The sequence below is a fragment of the Schistocerca gregaria genome, unplaced genomic scaffold (genome assembly GCF_023897955.1).
Source record: "Schistocerca gregaria isolate iqSchGreg1 unplaced genomic scaffold, iqSchGreg1.2 ptg000422l, whole genome shotgun sequence".
NCBI lineage: Eukaryota > Metazoa > Arthropoda > Insecta > Orthoptera > Acrididae > Schistocerca > Schistocerca gregaria.
In genome coordinates, this window is record NW_026061853.1 from 5,904,959 (window position 1) to 5,928,685 (window position 23,727).

Sequence of the window (23,727 nt, forward strand, 5' to 3'; positions counted from 1 at the left end):
TTTACAACTATAATTCCGACTGTTCCTTGATCCAAGCACGTCCTGTAATTGCCAAGCACCCTTTGACATTGCAGCCCATCCCGCACTTTCCCGAGGCCTTCTAACCTAAAAAACCGCCCAGTCCACGCCACACAGCCTCCGCTACCCGTGTAGCCGCCAGCTGAGTGTAGTGAACTCCTGACCTATTCAGCGGAACCCGAAACCCCACCAGCCTATGGCGCAAGTCAATGAATCTGCAGCCAATAAGGTTGCAAATCCGTCTGAGCCTCTGATTCAGACCCTCCATCCGGCTCTGCACCAAAGGTCCGCAGTCGGTTTTCTCAACGATGCTGCAGATGGTCAGCTCTGCCTTCATCTCGTAAGAAAGACCGGCAGCCTTCACCAAATCAGATAGCCGCTGGAATCCAGAGAGAATTTCCTCAGATCCAAAGCGACACACGTCATTAGTGCCGACATGTGCCACCACCTGCAGCTGGCTGCAACCTGTGCTCTTCATGGCATCCGGAAGGACCCTTTCCACATCAGGAATGACTCCTCCCGGAATGCACACGAAGTGCACACTGGATTTCTTCCCCTCCTTAGCCGCCGTATCCCTAAGGGGCCCCATTACGCGCCTAACATTGGAGCTCCCAACTAATCGATAACTAAAACCTGAATTGTACTGTTTCCTACGGGCTAATTACATCAACCTAGAAGCTTCCTCTATGTTCTACTGTGTTGTTTTTAGTGTCTCTGCATTCCTTAGCACGCGACATAAGTTTGCAGACGATAAATGTAACCGTTTCAGAGAGAAAAGCTGCCAATGTAACGCTCTGGCAATACGTCGATTTGATAGCAAATGACGAAAACGGGCTTATTTCTTAGGTTTTTACTACATATGAACACTTTTCACATTCTCTCGTGTAACGTGGCTTTTAGGCCTCTCTTCATGCAAAATCTTAAGGTCGTCGGTAATGTCAAGGCACCAAAGCCGGATAATAAGTCAATAATCGATTACTAAAACTTAAAGTTTACTGCTTCTTATTGGCTGATTACATCAACTTATAAGCTTCTTCTGTGTTTTACTGTGTTGCTATTAGTACCTCCACATAGCGCAGCACACAACATAAGTTTTCAGACGATGAAGGTAACCACTTCACAGAGAAATTCCAAATTCTGTGTCTGTGTCTACTGCCTGCTCATATTGTTTAAAGCAGGTTGCTCTAAATGCCCAGTGGATCTGATTCCCTTGATACCCATTCTAAACAATCTCGGATTGGGAAAGACCAAGCTCTGCTTATACTTATAGTCTGGGAAGTTGACATATCTTAGACAGTAAAATATGATGGTTAAAGATGTCCACTGAGTATTCCCATATACACTGAAGTTAGCTTTGAACAACAAATTATTAATTGGCCACCTACTCTTGACTCAATAGCTACTAAGATCTTTCACTGGTGAAGGAGGTGACAACGTTGTTACGTCCATTAGAGGCTTCTGTAGTTTGCTGAGAATGATGTGATATAATTGTGCCTTGTGATTTTCTGTGGAGTTCCAGAGTAAGTTCTACACTGGTGCAGGACATCCATTATTGCTGTTCTCATTCGAGGCAATCCTGGATTCTAAATCTCAAGCACCAGAGGATTAGAAACAGCAATGCAACCTCTGTCTTCCTGGCTGTCCACTATTTCAAAGTGCTGTGGTTGACAGCCTCTTCTCATTGTGCAGTGCTTGTAGATTATTGTAAATGGATAAACTGCAATATTTAGAACATCTCATTCTAAACTTTCTAAAGAACGAGACTTTTCTGTCACGACCACTTTTTGTGTGAGGTGATAAATAGCAGGAATTTGGTTGTATTTTGAGAACCTAATGGTGACATACATTAGTGTCTGTGTAAATTAATGGAACTGGATTTTTCCTGAGGTCGGCAGTTTTCCGAAGGTCGGCGTTTTCCCACGAGGTCGGCGTTTTACCCCGAGGTCGACGTTTTTCCCTCGAGGTCTGCGTTTTTCCCCGAGGTCGGCGTTTTTTCCCTAGGTCTGCGTTTTTGCACTGAGGTCGGATCGGCGATTTTTTCCCCGAGGTCTAGAAATCTATCGGTATATTGAAAATCCAAAGTATTTTGATGTATATCGAACTATACTGATATGTCAAGTCAACTTGAAACATATATCCGACCACTAGATATCAGTATTTATCGAGATAGCGATATATTTCGATATACCTATTTATTTCGAGAATCGTTTTCTTAGGGGTACAGATTTTTTTCAAGACGTCCATTCTTTCCCATTATCGATTCATTTCGATATATCGACTTATGTCGAAGCACTCATTATATCGAGATGTCGATTTATTTCGAGATATCTATCTATATTGAGGCATCCATTTATTTCGAGGTATCAATTGATTTCGAAGTATCCGTTTATGTCGAGATATCGATTTAGTTTGATATACCGAAACAGATCGGGTTGTCTGTTTATTTCGAGCTATCGATATATTTCCATGTATCGGTGTACTTCTGATATCGATTCCTTTCGAGATATCGATATATTTCAAGAAACCTCTATATCTCAAGTAATCCATAAATTTCTAGATATTGTGTTTTTAGAGATATCTTTATATTACTAGGTACCAATATATTTCAAGATATCGATATATTTCTATACCTCGATTTATCTCGAGAGGTCCGTGAGATTCGAGATATCGATCTATATGGTAAGATGAAATGCGTCTAGATGTCGATATATTTCGGGATATCTAATCATTTCGATGTAGCTGTCTTTTGGAGGTGTCGATTTATTTCGAAGTTTCGATTTTTTTCATGGTGTCGATTTATTTCGAGGTTTCGATTTATTTCGGGTTGGCGATTTATTTCTGGGTGTGGATTTATTTCGAGGTGTCGATATATTTCGAGGTGACGATATATTTCGACGTTACTTGTCACTGCATCAGCTTAGAACCTATTTCGTACAGAGTGGTGCGACTGCATACCTCAGAAGGCGACATTGATATCCAGACGATGAATGTAAACGTTTCCGAGAGAAAAGCGTCCAATGTGACGAATTGGCACTACGTCATTATGAAAACAAATGACGGAAACGTGAGGTTTCTGCCACTCAAAGTGCTGCCAACTTTCACCCCACCCCCTCCTCACTCTCCCCAGTCGTGGCGATCAGCTGGTGTGATAGAAATGGACACAGGAAAGTAATAACGTTCCATGAAATCCCATTCTAGGGAGGTTCAAGGGTAAATGTTCCAGACGGTTTATTTGCATTAAGACACGCATACTGGACATCTACAATGTCACATCTGCCAGATCGTTTCTATTGTCAGCAGTGGAAAACAAAACAGCGTACTGAAAAAGCCATAGTGAGACGCGGTTTTTGGTAGACGAAATAATAGGAATACTCTAGGCACTGATAATGATGATCTAATGAGAATTCTGGTATTGTTTTGAAAGATGCATTTAAATATGCATTGAACGTAGCTCCAAATTATTTTGAGAATTATAATTGCGGTATGATGGATCTACATTGGAGATTTGGTAATGCAAAACATTTCGATCTGAGAATACTTTACGTGACAGAACGGCATTGACCTTTTGTGTCATTAGGGTAAAGTTAATTTGCCGCCATTAACATAAAATTTATCCGCCATTAACATAAAATCTATTTTTCAGCTTACTTCAATAAGGACTCACTTCAGATGATTGGACAACTAAAGAGAACTCAAACCGTTATTTTAATAGTATTCGTAGGTCCAATGCAGCATTTACCGTGGACAGTCCCTGAGTCAAGACTGTCAGTTTTATGTAGGGAGCACTCCTTTAAGAAAGCACTCCGTGTTCAGGCCACAAGTGGCCAATCAGGACCATCCGACCGCCACGTCATTCTCACTGAGGGTGGAGGAGGAGCTGGCTCTCCCACTCGTTGTGGTAGTTTCCTTTGACTGGAGCCGCTACTATTCGGTCGAGTAGTTCCTCAATTGGCATCGCAAGGCTGAGTGCAACCCGAAAAATGGAAACAGCGCATAGCGGCCCGGATGGTCACCCATCCAAGTGCCGACCACGCCCGGAAGTGCTAAACTTCAGTGATCTGACGGGAACCGGTGTATCCACTGCGGCAAGGCCGTTGCCCCTACCACTTTTACATGATATTTTTGATCGTAGATCAGGTCTGATGGCTGGAAAGAATGGACGTTTACCATGTTATGCACATTTATATTTTCACTACGTCGACACAGGTGGTCCAATTTCGACCAGCGGTGATGGTAGCCATAATGATCGAGCCAAGCATCCTGTGTACATTGGTTGCACCCAAGTGTGTGGGGATCACAGCATTCGTGACATTTAAATTTGTTACTTCTTTGCTACTATATTCGCAATAAATTTTGCAGACAGTATCCGCATATGACGCTGAATGCACCTACAAAATTATATCATTGTACGACACATGTTTCAGGAGATACGTCATAAAAACTCAGGACAAGGCCAGACGCTGCATAGTACGGACGTGGACGCACAGCTGTAAATAAATGCCTGGTCAACACCAAGCTTTTCCGCTAGTCATCTATAAAGATAAAAAATCCCCAATATTGTCCACCAGCATATTTTTGAAAAACCTTTATTTTGTCATCCATTTTTTTTTCCTGTAAAAATCGTAAAAGCCGTATCATTGTGTTTTTAAAAAGCGTTTCTTATTGTCATCTCTTTTTATGTATTTTAAACCATTTATCGCTTGTGTAACCTGTGGCTACAAGTCCATTCCCTTTATGGGGTAATGGAAATAATGAACAACGGAAAAAAGTGTGGGTCAATTTCTTCCTCATTTTTCGGAACTTTTGATAATAGTAAATCGTTGGCTCTTTGAGGGCGTGGTAGGTACATACAAGAGATTAGTGTAAGATTAGAATTTGGGTTAGATACAGTGCCAGGAGGTTCTGTTTCTATCTGGCTAGCTTCAAAGTACTTCACCATCTACTAAGTGATGCGTTTCATTGTGAATGGTGTGGTCTGTGCTAGGTCTACCCTTTACTCCACAATGCTGTTCCTTCGATGCTATTAAAACCAGGATGTTATCAAAATATATGCACAGTGGCAGACTGGAGTCTGTAGAAATATTTCCAGTGGTGGGGAGGGGGGAAGGCGCGTCGGGGCTGGAGTGCATGATTCTGGGACTGGCACTCTGTGTACAAATCAGCTGGTCAGTTACGAGGTGCATCAAGCTACAAGACCCTAACTCTATAAGCGCTACAACTGGTCAAAGCTAAGGTTTAGCAGTATTGTGGAGAATTCTTATCTGGAAGAGTATGAGTATACTGTAACGAATAAAAACTCTTTACTCCAGATTCCAAGGATGGTTAGGGGCGAAGGGTGAAAGTGCCCTTTTGCCTATCCTCCCCTCCCCACCTCCTCCCCTCCCCCTCCCCTTCCCCCTCGCGGACGCCAATGGCTGGCCCGTTCATTTTGAGAACATCAGAGTTGCAGTAACCTTTCTGAGAAACTGTTCTAGATGTCCTTGCGCGTCAATCTTACCACTCACAACAGCAGTGGGAATGTCGGTTATCGCTCAAACAACTGGTTTTCGGCTCTTATCAGTTTCCCAGCCTCACTTTAACCTAATTGTTAAAGCCCGTCACAATACCAGTTCTTGTAATAACCGATTTTCAGTATTTTATTTATATTATTTCCTCTTGTAAACGTAGAAATCAAACAAAGATAAAAATTTTTACTTTCTCAGTTTCTTGATAAATGGAATCAAAACGTCAAATACATTTATGATGACCTGCAGCCGTCCAGAACGAAATTAGAATTATATTAATACCGTCAGCTGCTCACGGGTGTCGATATATATCAACGGGGACAGGTGACAATGTGTGCCTGTCTGGGACTCGAACCCGGGATCTCCTGCTTACATGGCAGGCTCTCTGCCCATCTGAGCCACCGAGGGCACAGACGATAGTGTGACTGCAGGTAGTATCTCGCGCACGCTTCCCGCGAGACTCACATTCTCACCTTCCATGTCCACGCACTACATTCGTAGTGTCCCACACCAACACATTCATTACTCGTGGAACACATTCTTACCAAGTCCCGTAACAGTTCGGGGAATACTTGTGCATCTTCACAGAAGAAGGTCATGGCTGGTGTTGCCAGAACCATATACTTATATGGATATGGACATGTCTTCCACGAGGAATGAGTGTGTTGGAGTGGGACTCTACGACTGTAGTGTATGGACATTCAAGGTAAGAATGTGAGTCTCGCAGGAGGCGTGCGCGAGATAGTCCCTGCAGTCGAACCATACACTGTGCCCTCGGTGGCCTAGATGCATAGAGCGTCTGTCATTTTAGCAAGAGATCCCGGGTTCGAGTCCCGGTCGTGGCACACATTTTCACTTGTCCACGTTGATATTTATCAACGCCCGTGAGCAACTGACGGTATTAATATAATTCTAATTTCTTTAAATTAAATAGTCCAACAAAACTTTGTCCGCTGTTCGCTGTTTCTCTCAAAATATAGCGAGTACTTCTATACCACAGAAAACTGCCAGTATTATCCTACTGATTTTAGTTTTTAGAACTCTGCTCAAAAATTATATTTAAATCGGTTATCACAGCACTATGCGGGCATTACGTATAATCCAGCGATAAAGAGTGAAAACTGCGGCAGGAGAACTCTCTTTTTCGTTTTAATTTCTCTGTTAACGGCTAAAAGCAGATAACGTAGACACAGGCAGCAGATCAGGCACTTTCTATTTTTATCCCGAACTATGAATGATTTGTAAAATTTTAACTTTTTTCCTTGTATGATGTCGCAAGTCGACCAAATCGACCATTGTGCTTCACTCGTACTGCATATCGTAAAATACTTCCAGGCTTCCAGATGGTGCCATTCTGTGTTACAACTGACGTTCGACAACAGCGAGAAACTGCGTCCATTCTCGCGCACTGCTTGTATAACAGGCACAGTATTGTCTCGGCAATGTTGGACCAATTCACTTGTTGCTCGTTTCTATCAGCAGTGTTATTAAAGTGGCATACATCACTTTTCCCATTTTTTCTGTAATAACGCAGTATTTAAGAGCTATGGAAATCTTACGAATAAAAATTACTCGTCTTTTTTAAAAAAGGTTTATTTGAAAACTAAAAATTTTACTACGACAACTGTGGCTAATTGGTATATCTGTTTTTACGTGGTTATCAGGAAAATATAAAAAGATACTTGTTATAACCGAGAGCAAACAAATACCGAAAGACATCGGTTATTCAGAACTAAAATACCCATGTCGTTTTAACTGATCGGTTTTTCTATCTCTAAACTGCAGTGTCGCCACAGAAAAGTGTGTCGTTCCATCAATGTACATAGCAACGTTGAGATATGTATGTGTTTATGCGCAATATCGGCAAATGGAAACACGAAGAGGTGATAAGCACATGAGCGATAGAATTTATTTCACAGTCAGAAAAGTCGAGTGACAGACAAGACTGAATCACTGTAATAGAAATTATATGGAAAGCTGTGTAAAGGAAAATTTCCAGTTCTTTCGTGGATTCCAAAATTGAAGCAAATTCCGGGACATCAAGGTGACATAGTCTTATACGGATAGTATTCCATGACTAACGTAATTGGCCCACATACTGTACTGGTATACTGATAATATTACACTACTAAGGTAATTTACCTGAAATAATTTACAAACATGTTACTATAACATTCGCTACTACTCATTACGCTAATTGACCTTCAGCCATTAAGCGCAAGCGCAGATCTCAGTTATGATACGTGCGCCATCCAAAAATTTATCAAGGTGGTAACTCAACACAACTACAAACGATCATTGTGTGCAAAATAAATAGAACACCTCATAAGAAGAACATGACGGGTTTGAATCATTCCCACCGCAAAGGATGAAAAAATCAGGCTTGCACATAAGACCACTTGATAACTAACCAGAAATTCAGATTAGTTGTAGCTTCGGTGACAATCGCCTTTTTTACATTTTCCCCGTAAACTAGATAATTATGAAACGTAACAACTACTCTAAAATATCTGCAGCAACGGACTTGCCGCGGAGGTTGCATCGGTTCACGTGAGATCACCGAAGTTAAGTGCGTTGTCGGGCGTTGAAGGCACTTGGATGGGTGATCATCCAGGCCGCCTCATGATGCCAATCGAGGAGCTACTCGACCCAATAGTAGCGGCTCCGGTCAAAGAAAACCATCATAACGACCGGGAGAACAGTGTGCTGATCCCCGCCCCTCCTGTTCACATCATCCACGGATGATGACACGGCGGTCGGATGGTGCTGTCCCAGTAGGTCACTCGTGGCCTGAAGACGGAGTACTTATAAAGCAACTACTCTCCAGTGGATGGTCGAACTACTGAGACCTTGATGCCTGGCATCAATAACAGATGGCAGCACAAGAGGTTGGCTTACGCCTACTGCCGAATTTTGCGATCTGTCGTAAGCCTGCGTAAGCACGTGGGGCCTTCCGTCTTAAGTGCAAGCATATCCATTGCGTTTTCTGCCGCGCGACTTGAGTGGAATGTTTCATTATTTCTGAAATATTATAGAAATGTTTTTCGTTGTATATCCTCACCATCGGTACTGAATTTACTGTAAAATTACTTGCTCACTTTTCGGAACTTCCGTTCATAGTAAATCGATACTATTTGAAGCCGTGGTAGACACGAGTCTAGTGTGCTTCACCTTCAGCACCTTCTGTGTCAGTCTCGGTTCCTATGTCCCTGATTTCACAACGAACAGTTCGTTGTCTACTGAGTATACTGTCTGTTGCACGACACTATCCCTCCCACGCTGCTAAATGTAGGTCGTCGGCAAAATATGACTGCAGTGGAACAAGGGCGTCTGCAGAAATTTCCCCAGGAGGTGGTGGTGGCATTGTTAGTGGTGTGTGTGTGTGTGTGTGTGTGTGTGTGTGTGTGTGTGTGTGTGTGTGCGTGTGTGTGTGTGTGTGTGGAGGCCATTACTATGAAATTCACACAGTCCAGACCGCCAAGGAAAATAAACCTTGAGATTTGGAAAGGTTGTTGATCTTATACCGCTTATACTGCATATTTCGAAATTCCACCTCTAAGGGGGATACACAGGAAATGAAAGGATTTTTGAAACATGTAGCTATTAAGGTAATTTTGAAGCTAGGCAGACGAAAATTTGTATCTGGTTTCTAGGTCAGAAATAAAGAAATATGTGTTCCAGTATTATTGGGAATTTAACCTCTATGAGGTGAAATAGTAGGTGAACATTTTATCTTGAGATAAAAAATTATGGAAGGACTATGGAAGTATTTTAAGGCTATATCTACGAAAATTGGTATTTGACTTCAAGGTTACAAATAAGAAAATACGTATTTTCGTGTTTTTGGAAGTTCAACCCCTAAGGGGATGAAATAGAGTGAGCTGGTGCGTTTCTGGCGCCAGTTTCCGTCGATCGATGTTTCGATCTTTGAGTCGCGGTCCAGAGGACACTGCTCGCTAACCGACTGTAGTAGTTCTCTGTGCGGCCCAACATCGGGCTTACCGCGCTTACACTGGACACAGTTGCCAACAAATCGCATGCCATCGCCATATAGGTTGGGCCAAAACATGTGTTCCCGAACTCTGTTCAAGGTCTTGTAGAACCCCAAATGATCCCCTACCGCCGAATCGTGGAAATATCTGAGTGCCATGCTAACTCGTTCCTGTGGAATACAGACCTTCCCTTCACCACGGTTGTCTTCCCCTTTACACAAGACACCCCCCCCCCCCCACCCCACCCCCCGAAGACCTCGCCATCCGCCAACTGCTGCCGTATCGGTCCCCACCCGGGGTCCTCGGCCTGTTTGCCGGCTAAGTCGCAGAAGAAGCCGGGTGTCTCGGAGAGAAGGAAATTGACCCCCAGATCCGGCTCCACGTGGCCCTTGCCTTCCCCAGACTCTGCCGCGAACATACGGATAAGAGCGTCGCCAATTCATTGTCTCTGCCACTAATATGGCGAACCTGGAGATAAGTCTCGTCATCTTAACTTCGGTATGATTTTTAGCGATCTTATTAGTCAAAGTTTAAGGGCTGGCACTGGCCAAGTAACTCATGGAGGCTCATTGGTTTCAGTCCAGTTGTATTGCTCACCTGTTCTCCAGATAGGGTTGTGTAGTTTATGTCTCAGAAAATTGTCTGCTCTTGATGTGTGTTGTGTTAGAGATAACTGGCAGCGGTCGACGCTAGCATACTGGGAGCAGAGCACCACGGCGGCAGAGAGATATTTGAGGCCATGTCCTCTCCTTTACATCTTGGGTTATGTTGTCACTTTTGCGTGATTCCATCTTTCCGGTGCTGAACTATAGCATCCAAAGTTCAATTGCATTGCCATGTTGAGTATATTTCTATGTCATTCTCTGCCTCGTGGATCTCTTGTATTGATTTGAATCCTTGGTCTGCTCGCATCTATCGCCAATTCACACGAAATATTGAAGCAACCTTATTTTAAGGGTATTGTCATATAGTCATGTTCTAGTTGTAATCATTCTAAGAATATTGTTGATAAATCAACTGAGTAAGTAAATTTGAAGGTCCGTTTAGTCAAAATTAAAGGACCCCCTTAATTGTTTTAGTCATTTTTATACAGTTTTGTTTAGGAAAGTTGGCAAGCCGAACGTTAAATATCTGTATTCTTACGCTTAATCTGTTTCTCCCCTGATTGCAAGTAGTGAGAGTTCTGCTATGAATTTTATGGACATTTGTGCTATTTAAGTAAAGCTTTACCTAAGTATATATACCTAGTCATATTCAAATTTCAAGTTTTACGGGGCTCGTTCCACTTAACGAAATTTATTTATTATTTGTCCAACTGATCTGGCCTTGTGATTTTATAATGCTTTTGATTGTAATAAAATATGTAGCAACTACAACGGATTACTATTGTGATTTTGGTGTGTCACTACCATACCCCATATCACAGAGGATGAAATGTTTCATGAAATATATGAAAACCTGTTTTTGATACATTCAACGATTAAGAGGGTGGAATATAGGATGTAATGTTTTATGAAAGTATTTCAGTGCGAAAGAGTTTTTAAAGCGAAATCTATGAATATTGTGTTATAGAAAACTACGTGTTTCACTGTTTTTGGAACTACAACCTCCAAGAAGGTGCAATAGGGGCACAGGTTTCACTGACCCATAGCCTTCCAGCCCAACCTGCAAAGTATACGGACTTGAAATTTGATGAAGGTGTAAATCTTACGCTGAAAGCATCATTTAAGAAGAGATTGTTCGAAATTTCACTCCTATGGGGGTGAAACATGGGTTGAAAGTCTTTTTTTTTAAATATGTCCCTATGTCCCTATTGAAGCTATAACTACAAAACTACGAAAATTGACTTTTGGTGTCTCAGTCAGATACAAAAAAGAAACAGGTTTTTAGCATTTTCCGAAATTCTTCCATTGGGGGATAAAATAATTAGTGAAGGTTTTTTGAAAATAAATCATTATTAAAGAACTACTGAAGCATTTTTATAGCTACATCTATGAAAATAGGTATTTGACATCTCGGTTGGATGTAAAAAAAAATGTGTTTCGTTGCTTTTGGAAATTTAACTCACTAATAGAGTGAAATAGGGGATGTAATGTTTTATGAAATATTTCACTATGAAAGCATTTTTAGAATTAAATGGATGAAGATTTGAATTTGGCTCCTCGGCTCTAAATTGAAGAATACGTGTTTAATTGTTTTTGAAAACCCAACCCCTAAAGGGTGTGAGATGTTTCAGAAAATGGTTCATTATGAAAGGATTGCTAAATATATCTGACAATTCGTATTCGGCTAATATGTTACAATTTTTAAAAACTACGTGTTTTTCTGGTTTTGGAACTTCGAGCATAAGGGGATGAAAATTTTAATGAAATATTTATTGCGTTATATTAAAATATTTTAAATCTGCATCTATGAAAACCGGTATTTCACTTCTCAATTAGATATAAAGAAATATGCGTTAGGGAATGAAAGACTGTACGGAGATATCACCACAAGAATACAAACGGCTTGATTAACAAAAACCTTGGACTCCAGCTGTCAGCATTGCTTTTTGATCATTCAGTAAAAGACCATGCTTCAACGGCGCTAAGTTTAGAAAGTTTAGAAAGTGTTGCAGTTTATAAAAGACATAAAAAAACGATTAAAGAAAAAAATTCTTTGCAGACCATGAACGGTCTACGCAAGTAAGGAAGCGGATGATAAGCTAGCTCTTTATGCAAATTAGTTGGTCAGTTTAAGTTCCGAGACATGTCATGCAGCAGGAACGGAATCCTATAGTTGCTACGATTGGCTAAAGGAAAAGTTTTGCAGAATCACGCGAAAGCACTTCTGCAAGTGGCTAAGAATCTCGTAATGAATAAAAATTCTGTACTGAGAATTCCAAGGTGGGAGATGCAAGATTCCTCCCCCCCCCCTTCCCCCTCCTCACAATGCTATCCTTCTTTACCTACAGCAAAAAATAAATTAATTAATTAATAAATAAAACTAGAGAAATTTCTACTGTGAAACTATTTGCATACAAGAGAACGGCCCTTGAAATTTAACTCTTCAAAGTTTTAAGCCCTGCTCATTCCGGATATTGATTAGAAAGTGTTAATCCACATGTGAAACCTGAGTATATAATCCCTGTGACATTTGATCAACGGTGTTCCATAAGGACAGGTTCTCATTCAAAACGTTCGAAAATTCAATTTCTTTGTAGTTGCATTTTTTAAAGGTGTACTTGTCTAGACTCTTGGAACAGAAAGTTTTTTTTTTTTTAATCCGTGCTTTACAAAAGTTTCTACAGTCCATTGTTTGAAGCAGTGTCACGGCTGCCATGAGCCGCGCGGGGTACCCGCCATGTGTCCAACGCCTTGTCACGGTTCGCGCGGCTCCCCCTGTTGGAGGTTCGAGTCCTCCCTCGGGCATGGTTGTGTGTGTGTTGTCCTTAGCATAAGTTACTGTAAGTAGTGTGTAAACATAGGGACTGATGGTTCAAATGGCTCTGAGCACTTTGGGACTTAACATCTGAGGTCATCAGTTTCCTAGAACTTAGAACGACTTAAACCTAACTAAATTAAGGACATCACACACACCCATGCTCGAGGCAGGATTTGAACCTGCGACCGTAGCGGTCGCGTGGCTCCCGACTGAAGCGCCTACAACCGCTCGGCCACATCGGCCGGTCTATCATGTATTCTAGAAGAGTTGCAAGGTCGTCAGTGGCGCCTGTTCTTTCGAGAGCAGTTACTATCTTCATATCTATGGTTAAACGTTACCCAGCCATTGACCTTAGTCTGTGCGAATGCGCACAGGTTGCCGGAACTCTTACGGGAATCGTCACCTTAGTGTGAGCCAGTAATGAGTGGATGGACAAATACCTATTAAGTACATTACGTATGCGGATTGTGGACGGTTGGGGATGTGAGTCTCACGGGAAGCGTGCGAGGGATAAATTCCTGCAGTCGTGCTGTTCATGTGTGCCCTCGATGGCTCAGATGGATTGAGCGTCTGCCTTGTAAGCAGGAGATTCTGGGTTCGAGTCCCAGTAGGGGCACACTTTTCAGCTGTCCCCATCGAAGTATATCAACAACACCTGTCGGCAGCTGAGGGTTTCAATTAATTATCAGTTGTGAAGGTGATTCGATGAACCCTTTGCCAGGCACTTAAATGTGTTTTGCAGGGTATCCATATAGATGTAGATGATAACTCGTCCCGTGTCGCACGTGCTCAAAATGATTCATACTGCAGAATGCATGCAAACATACTCACCGAAAATACGGACGAATATCAAGTGCAGGCTGCCGAGTGCTGCATATCCAGCTTTGACAGATCGGCTTTTCCTGCCAAGAAGAACAGGAAGTTGCTGTCTAGGAACAATCAGAGCTCGAGGAAGGGTTGATAAATACTCCTTGACTTGCAGACTAAACGTAAATAACGAAAATACATTTTTGGTAAAAATTGGTCAAAACATAATCGGTTGCCCTCCGTATTGGATTAGCTGTTTTGAATATTGAAAATCTGACTTCAGATTCGTTTTCAGCGACATTAAAAATATATATGTAACACTCAGTTCATGCAAATCGAAGTAATAATATAACTAAATGTTTTCCCTAAACTTTGAACACATTTTTTTCGGTAACTATTTTCTCAGAACGGCATGCAGCATAAATTAAAAGTGGTTCGTTCTCTTAACATCTACCTCTGACCCCTAAAAGTAAACACTTTTCTTAGGAACTTATAGCTATAATATGACATTTGTTAATATTAACTAATTTTTGTGTAGGCATAAGGAGTGAAACAAACCCTCAAAAATCGAACTCAAAGTTCGAATTAGCACTGTATCGTTAAATTTAAGGTTGTTTCATTGCGGTTAGGTATACGCTCCCATAAATTTTATGTTTTATCGACTGATGTTATCCATTTTCAATTTCAGAGGAATAATGTAGTATCAACTGATGTTACCCATTTTTGAATTCAGGTAACATATGAGGTGCCACACTGCACGCGCTCTGCGTACTCCAGTCTCGCAGGCCCTTAATCAAATCATAATTACGGGCGCCATTTTTTATTGAAAATCTAAAATTAAGCTCATAGTATTATCACTCGTAATTCCCAAACAGATCTTTCGAATGTATTTTCATTGTCTCAAAAAGAATTTCAAATGTACCCTTTTTTGCTCATTTGTATGAGAACCTGGCCGTAACGCCGGAATATAGTCACGAGATTTTTTTTCAGAGACGCTGTACGTTCGCGAGAAGACTTTCGTTCTGCGCGTGTCGAAGGACATTCCTCAGATATTACTGTGTGTGTGCTACTCAGTCGTGCCATTTAAGTGTACATCTTTGCATAGTTTTCCTTTCACGATGTAAACAGTGTTCCGCTCAGTTGCTAACTGGCCAGTGAGTGGTTCCGAAGGTATCGGATGTGCGGTGCGTTCGGTCTGCTAGGACAACAGCAGACTAGCGTGGTGCGATGGCAGAAGCAGACACTGAGGGAGCTAGCTGCTGGGACGCCAGCGAACAATTTATGCCAAGTAAGACGAAGAGGACTATTCTAAAATTACGAGCCGTCTCAAAAGTGTTTACCATTGGTAAATCTTGCTGTTGAGTCTGACAAAACTGGCAGTTTTGCCTAGAGATACATTAGAGAGAGCTACAGGAAATCCCCCCACCCCCCTCAATGAATTTTTGGTTGTGATGACAGGCCGATTGGTAGTGTAGCCCGAGATCTAAGTTAGGTTGGAAGGTGGTAATTTGATTGAGAGTTGTTTACGCCAACGATTATGAATGCCGACTAAACGTTGTGCGAGCAGATTGCCCTGTAGCGTAGCCTAGCGTTTCCGTCCGCGCCACATTTAACACACTTTCTCTAACTGTGTACAAAAGTCTCACAACAGCCACGATAACTACGTTTCTGGTGGGGGGAGGGTAGAGTCCACTATGTAACTTTCACTGCAAATTTTAGTAACCGCATAAACTAACCGAAATAGAAGCGTAATTTTAACTATATTTCCTTTTGTGGGAAAATAATGGTTCTCCTCTTTCGGCAGCAACTGTAATATGTAGGCGACTTATTAGTTTTTTTAACTCTGAATCATGATCTCAATAGACGCAGTGCTTTTTTTACGTTACTTGATTTGTGGTCTATAGTAAACAATGCAACGAATTGGTAAATTCTTTGAAGTTTGACGTGTGTTACATAGACGACGTCTGCAATGTTCGTAAGGCCAAGTTTGCATATATTCGGTGTCTGTTTTTTTGGCCATGTACTGTATAATTAAAGGGAGGAGGATTATGTTCAAGGAGCAGTGCATTAGCAGTCTATGGAGAAATTGAGAATTTGGATCTAAAGAACGGCATGCTCGGGCAGTTCGTGCTATTCTGTTGACCACTGTGTAATTCGGACACAGTGATCATTGCCTCTCCCTCGTAACCAGGGGACTCGGGTGCTAATCCTGGTCTGGCACAAATTTTCAACAGTGCCCATTGACTAAAGTCTGTGCCCATTGTCAGCTAATGTCATTGTTTCGGTGTTAAATTGTATTTTGTTCACGATACGTAGTTTGGCTTTTTCATGGATAACAGCTTTGAAAAGCGTACAGGTTATATTGATATTTGCTCGTCGTTAGTCCAAGGCAACTATAGCGATTTATAAACACAGTTGTAGTTCGTATTAAGCCTACATACGTAATTGTGTCCTGTGTTTCTTTACCAAGAACTACTTCGTAAGTAATTCCCCTGTAGTGGTATTTTGTTTTAGTATTTTGTTTAAATATTTATAGACTGCAGGCTTGGATGAAATATGAAACACATGTCCGAAGTTCCTGTTGATACTGCAGATACTGTTTCATCCGTACTAGGGGCCAAAACATTTCATCTAATACAGAAGGACACAATTTGTCTCGAGATTTAGCAATTTTTCGTAATAGAGGCCTTGCTTCGATATATTTTTCTCTAATTCTTGTGTGGATTTAATCTTAAAACACACTAACTCTTCCACCACTTATTCGATATGTGGTTTTATCCATTTCGTAGCCTAGAGTTCCTAAACGGTCGATAATATTAATGATTTTCTTTCTCAATTATATTTTCTGTAAATCTCCTGTTTATGGTTATTGCTAACATGTTTCACGTTCTCACTTTTATTATTTTTATTTTTCTAGTTTTGTGCCTTGTAGCCAAATTTTCTTTGAATCTGGTTTCTAATTCTGAAATAGTAACAGTTGAAGGTCAAGAGAAGATTGCGGTCTATTTGAGGAGAGTGGCTTGGAGATTTTTTATAACAGACGTATACAGGTCATGGGGATCCTTACCTATATACATTTACTTCGAGTGTGATGTAGCCCATTCTCTTGTCATCATCTCGGCTGTATCGTAGCACATTGTCTCGGTTAGGTTGGAGATTTCTGTTGAGAGTTGCCGAAGTCAACAAAAGTGATTACAAAGTAAAGACTGTGCTAACAGAACGATCTGTAGCGTAGTCCAACACGTTCTTTCTGTCCTTTTAAATCCTCTTTTAATTAAAAATAACTAAAGCTGCAAGATACAATCACAAAAACTGTATTACGTAATAGAGTAATCCAAGACTATTGTGGTGTAAGTTGTGTGCATACACCATTTTTTTTTCAATGAGTATACATTATTTTACTCATTTGCTGGGTTTCAGTTTTCCGCGTTTTCCGGCGAAAAACCTTTTCCTGTGAAGGGCCCTTTAGCTTGTCGGTTATATTCGTGACTTTCTCGACGGTCAGTAATTTCGTGACAGTTCATCCACCTGCGTCATTGTTAACATCGAATGTAGATTTAAGTATTAGGAAGGCTAATATGAAGCTAATGCATGAGTGGGTCTAATAATTAATAAAAATAGGAATGCGGGTAAGCTACTACAAACAGCATAGTGAACGCATTGTTGTGGCCAAGATAGCCACGAATCCCACGCCTACCAAAGTCGTAAAAGTAGTCCGCAGATGATGAAGAAATTGATGAAATGTGTGATGAGATAAAAGAAATCATTCGGATAGTGATGGGAGATGAAAATTTAATATTAATGGGTGACTGGAATTCGACAGTAGGAAATGGAAGAAAAGGAAACGTAGTAGGTGAATATGGAATGGGGGTAAAAAATGAAAGAGGAAGCCGCCTGGTAGGTTTTTGCCCAGAGCATAACTTAATCATAGCTAACACTTGGTTCAAAAATCATGAAAGAAGATTGTATACGTGGAAGAGACCTGGAGATACTGCAATATTTCATATATATTATATAATGGTAAGACAGAGATTTAGGATCCAGATTTTAAATTGTAAGACATTTCCAGGGGCAAATGTGGACTCTGATCACAATATATTGATTATGAACTGTAGATTAAACTGAAGAAACTGGAAAAAGGTGGGAATTTAAGGAGATGGGACCTGAAAGAACTGACAGAATCAGAAGTTGTAGAGTGTTTCAGGAAGATCATTAGGGAACGATCTACGGGAATGGGGGAAAGTAATACAGTGTGATGAGGGATCTGAGTGGTGTACTGTCAAGGGGGAGGGGGTTCCTCAGGGATCAGTGTTGGGGCCGCTCCAGTTCCTTATTTATATAAATGATATGCCCTCAAGTATTACGGGTAACTCTAAAATATTTCTGTTTGCTGATGACACTAGCTTGGTAGTAAAGGATGTTGGGTGCAACACTGACTCCGTTTCAAGTAGTGCAGTACATGACCTCAGTCCATGGCTTGTAGAAAATAAACTAACGTTAAATCACAGTAAGCTTCAGTTTTTACATTTTCTAACACACAATTCAACAAAACCTGACGTTTTAATTTCACAGCATGGGCATATGATTGGTGAAACTGAACGGTTCACATTCCTAGGTATTCAAATAAATAGTAAGATGTCGTGGAAAGCCCACGTTAAGGATCTTGTTCAAAGACTTAATACTGCCATTTTCACTATTGGAACGGTGCCGAAAGTGAGTGATACTTCGACAAGTAAATTAGTCTACTTTGCTTATTTCCATTCACTTATGTCGTATGGTATTATGTTTTTGGGTAACTCTTCCCATTCTAGAAGGATATTTTTGGCTCAGAAACTGGAGGTTCGGGCAAAAAGTGGTGTGAGTTCACGATCCTCTTGTCGACCTCTGTTCAGGGAGTCTGGGTATTTTGACATTGGCCTCTCAATATGTATATTCCTTATTGTCGTTTCTTGTTACCAATATTAGTTTATTTCCAACAATAAGCAGCTTTCACTCGGTTAATACTCGGCAGAAATCAAACCTCCATTTGGATCGGACTTCCTTAACTCATGTGCAAAAATGTGTGCAGTATACTGCTGCATCAATTTTCAATAAGCTGCCACTCGAATTCAAAACTCTTAGCAGTAATCCACGCGCTTTCAAATCGAAACTGGAGTGTTTCCTCATGGGTCACTCCTTTTATTCTGTCGATGAGTTAATTGAAAAATTAAGCTGATTCTCATTGTACTGCTGATAGCGTTTGCTTAAACTTATGGACTGATTTTCTCTCAGGTTCATGAACATGTATTTCTATCTGTTATTACTTTTTTGTTGTAAGTTCATGTGTCGCCCTAACCGCCGGCTGCTTCACGTCTGCTGTGCAGCGAGCTACCTTAATTTAAGTATTAACTCTATTTTTCTTACTTGTCACTTCTTCCGTGTGTTTTTGCTTTTAGGAAGCTTTAATTGTCGAGTGCTAGTAATAGTGTTACATAGATTTCGTGTTTGTTTTGAATACAGTCAGAGAGAGTCCTTGTAGTCAGCCATAGTGCCAGTAGTGATAGTGTTTGTTTTGAATACAGTCCAGAGACAGGTAGTGCTATTTTCATTGTTTTCCACAAGAAGTGGTTAGCAATCACAGTTTAGTCAGTAATCAATCGCCTTTAGTGAATTAGCAGTCTACTTAAAAGTTGATTAAGTCTCTTCGGTAAATTGATTCCTTAGGATGGATAGGATGTGTGACTGCTGTGTACGGACGCTGGCCACTCTTCGCGAACAGCTGAGCGTGTTGATGGCCGCGGTCAGCCGTCTTCAGGCTGCTGCCTCGGAGTGTAGCGGCAGTGGGGAGTCTGGTGCGTCGCATGGTGCACCCCAGGTATTAGATGCTTCACCCACTGTCCCTGCTGTCGAGAGATCTTCGCGGGTACCGGGCGCGGTTGGGCCACCCTCTCCCCAAGGGGAGTGGCGGGTTCAGTGGCGTTCGCGGCGCACGAGGCGGAGGGTCAATGTGGAGGCTGGCCGTGTGGCATCGCCCGCTCTGCCTGTGAATGGACATGTGGCTGCTCCTTCAGCAAGGTCCGAGCAGGCACACGGGGGGAGGGGTTTATTAGTTATTGGGAGCTCCAACGTTAGGCTAGTGATGGAGCCCCTTAGGGAAATGTTATAGTTCTGGGAGGAGATTTTAATTTTGCTGGATATAGACTGGGAGACTCAAACGTTCATAACGGGTGGCAGGGACAAAGAATCCATTGAAATATTTTTAAGTGCTTTATCTGAAAACTACCTTGAGCAGTTAAACAGAGAACCGACTCGTGGCGATAATATATTAGACCTTCTGGTGACAAACAGACCCGAACTATTTGAATCAGTTAATGCAGAACAGGGAATCAGCGATCATAAAGCGGTTACTGCATCGACGATTTCAGCGGTAAATAGAAATATTAAAAAGGTAATAAGATTTTTCTCTTTAGCAAAAGTGACAAAAAGCAGATTACAGAGTACCTGAGGGCTCAACACAAAAGTTTTGTCTCAAGTACAGATAGTGTTGAGGGTCAGTGGACAAAGTTCAAAACCATCGAACAATATGCTTTAGATGAGTATGTGCCAAGGAAGATCGTAAGAAATGGAAAAGAGCCACCGTGGTACAACAACCGAGTTAGAAAACTGCTGCGGAAGCAAAGGGAACTTCACAGCAAACATAAACATAGCCAAAGCCTTGCAGACAAACAAAAATTACGCGAAGCGAAATGTAGTGTAAGGAGGGCTATGCGAGAGGCTTTCAATGAATTCGAAAGTAAAGTTCTATGTACTGACTTCGCAGAAAATCATAAGAAATTTTGGTCCTATGTCAAAGCGGTAGGTGGATCAAAACAAAATGTCCAGACACTCTGTGACCAAAATGGTACTGAAACAGAGGATGACAGACTAAAGGCCGAAATACTAAATGTCTTCTTCCAAAGCTGTTTCACAGAGGAAGACTGCACTGTGCTTCCTTCTCTTGAAGTCGCACAGTTGACAAAATGGTAGATATCGAAATAGACGACAGAGGGATAGAGAAACAATTAAAATCGCTCAAAAGAGGAAAGGCCTCTGGTCCTGATGGGATACCAGTTTGATTTTACACAGAATACGCGAAGGAACTTGCCCCCTTCTTGCACCGGTGTACCGTAGGTCTCTAGAAGAGCGAAGCGTTCCAAAGGATTGGAAAAGGGCACAGGTCATCCCCGTTTTCAAGAAGGGACGTCGAACGGATGTGCAGAACTATAGACCTATATCTCTAACGTCGATCAGTTGTAGAATTTTGGAACACGTATTATGTTCGAGTATAATGCCTTTTCTGGAGACTAGAAATCTACTCTGTAGGAATCAGCATGGGTTTCGAAAAAGACGGCCGTGTGAAACCCAGCTCGCGCTATTCGTCCACGAGACTCAGAGGTCCTTAGACACGGGTTCACAAGTAGATGCCGTGTTTCTTGACTTCCGCAAGGCGTTTGACACAGTTCCCCACAGTCGTTTAATGAACAAAGTAAGAGCATACGGACTATCAGATCAGTTGTGTGCTTGGATCGAGGAGTTCCTAGATAACAGAACGCAGCATGTCATTCTCAATGGAGAGAAGTCTTCCGAAGTAAGAGTGATTTCAGGTGTGCCGCAGGGGAGTGTCATAGGACCGTTGCTATTCACAATATTCATAAATGACCTGGTGGATGACATCGGAAAGTCCCTGAGGCTTTTTGCAGATGATGCTGTGGTGTATCGAGAGGTTGCAACAATGGAAAATTGTACTGATATGCAGGAGGATCTGCAGCGAACTGACGCATGGTGCACGGAATGGCAATTGAATCTCAATGTAGACAAGTGTAATGTGATGCGAATGTATAGAAAGATAGGTCCCTTATCATTTAGCTACAAAATAGCAGGTCAGCAACTGGAAGCAGTTAATTCCATAAATTATCTGGGAGTACGCATTAGGAGTGATTTAAAATGGAATGTTCATATAAAGTTGATCGTCGGTAAAGCAGATGCCAGACTGAGATTCATTGGAAGAATCCTAAGGAAATGCAATCCGACAACAAAGGAAGTAGGTTACAGTACGCTTGTTCGCCCACTGCTTGAATACTGCTCAGCAGTGTGGGATCCACACCAGATAGGTTTGATAGAAGAGATAGAGAAGATCCAACGGAGAGCAGCGCGCTTCGTTGCAGGATCATTTAGTAATCGCGAAAGCGTTACGGAGATGATAGATAACCTACAGTGGAAGACTCTGCAGGAGAGACGCTCCGTAGCTTTGCATGGGCTTTTGTTGAAGTTTCGAGAACATACCTTCACCGAAGAGTCAAACAGTGTATTGCTCCCTCCTACTTATATTTCGCGAAGAGACCACGAGGATAAAATCAGAGAGATTAGAGCCCACACAGAAGCATACCGAGAATCCTTCTTTCCACGTACAATACGAGGCTGGAATAGAAGGGAGAACGGATAGAGGTACTCAGGGTACCCTCCGCCACACACCGTTAGGCGGCTTGCGGAGTACGGATGTAGATGTAGATACTGACACGTTCCATGACCTTTAAGATTTGCTCCTCAATTTGGGCCTACGGAACTTGACATGCGCAGAGAAAGAGGGTAACAGAAGATATATTGAATTTAATTTATGAAAGGAGAAAATACAAAAATGCAGTAAATTAAGCCGGCAAAAAGAAATACTAATGTCTCAAAATGAGATCGACAGGAAGTGCAAAATGGCTAAGCAGGGATATCTAGAGGACAAACGTAAGGATGTAGAGGCGCATATCACTAGGGGTAAGATAGATACTGCCTACAGGAAAATTAAAGAGAGCTTTAGAGAAACGAGATTCACTTGTATGCATATCTAGAGCTCAGATGGAAACCCTGTTATCAGCAAAGAAGGGAATGCAGAAAGGTGGAAGTTGTATATAGAGGATCTATACAAGGGCAGTGTACTTCAGGACAATATAATGGAAATGGAAGAGGATGTAGATGAAGATGAAATGGGAGATGACATACTGCGTGAAGAGTTTGACAGAGCACTGAAAGACCTTAATCGAAACAAGATCCCGGGAGTAGGCAACATTCCATTAGAACTACTGACAGCCTTGGGAGACCCAACTCTGACAGAACGTTACCGTCTGATGAGCAAGATGCATGAGACAGCCGAAATACCGTCAGACTTCAAGAAGAATGAAATAATTCCAATTTCAAAGAAAGCAGGTGTTGACAGATGTGAAAATTAGCGAACTATCAGTTTAATAAGTCACAGCTGCAAAATACTAACGCAAATTCTTTACAGACGAATGGAAAAAATGGTAGAAGCCGACCTCAGGGAAGACCAGTTAGGATTCCGTAGAAATACTGGATCATGTGAGGCAATACTGACCCTACGACTTACCTTATTAAGTAGATTAAGGAAAGGCAAACCTACGTTTCTAACATTTGTAGACTTAGGGAAATCTTTTGACAATGTTGACTGGAATACTCTCTTTCAAATTCTGAAGGTGGCAGGGGTAAAATACAGGGAGCGAATTCAATTTACAATTTGTACAGAAAGCAGGTGGCAGTTATAAGAGTCAAGGGATATGAAATTGAAGCAGTGGTTGGGAAGGGAATGAGACAGGGTTGTAGACTATCCCCAATGTTATTCAATCTGTTTATTGAGCAAGCAGTAAAGGAAACAAAAGAAAAATTCTGAGTAGAAATTAAAATCCATGGATAAGAAACTAAAACCTTGAGGTTTGCCGATGACTTTGTAATTCAGAGACAGCAAAGAACCTAGAAGAGTAGCTGAACAGAATGAAGTGTCCTGAAGGGATGATATAAGATCAGCATCAATAAAAGCAAAACGAGGATAATGGAATGTAGTCGAATTAAGGTGGGTGATGCTGAGGGAATTAGATTAGGAAATGAGACATTTAAAGTAGTAAAGGAGTTTTGCTATTTAGGGAGCAAAATAACTGATGACGGTCGAAGTAGAGAGGATATAAAAT

General features: G+C 41.5%; 1 non-coding gene across 1 annotated transcript; it reads left to right on the forward strand.

Annotated features, from left to right (window-relative positions):
- Positions 1–13,478: 13,478 nt before the first annotated feature.
- Trnat-ugu (transfer RNA threonine (anticodon UGU)) lies at positions 13,479–13,553 on the forward strand. Its single transcript has one exon. It is a non-coding gene; the product is annotated as a tRNA-Thr (tRNA).
- Positions 13,554–23,727: the final 10,174 nt, after the last annotated feature.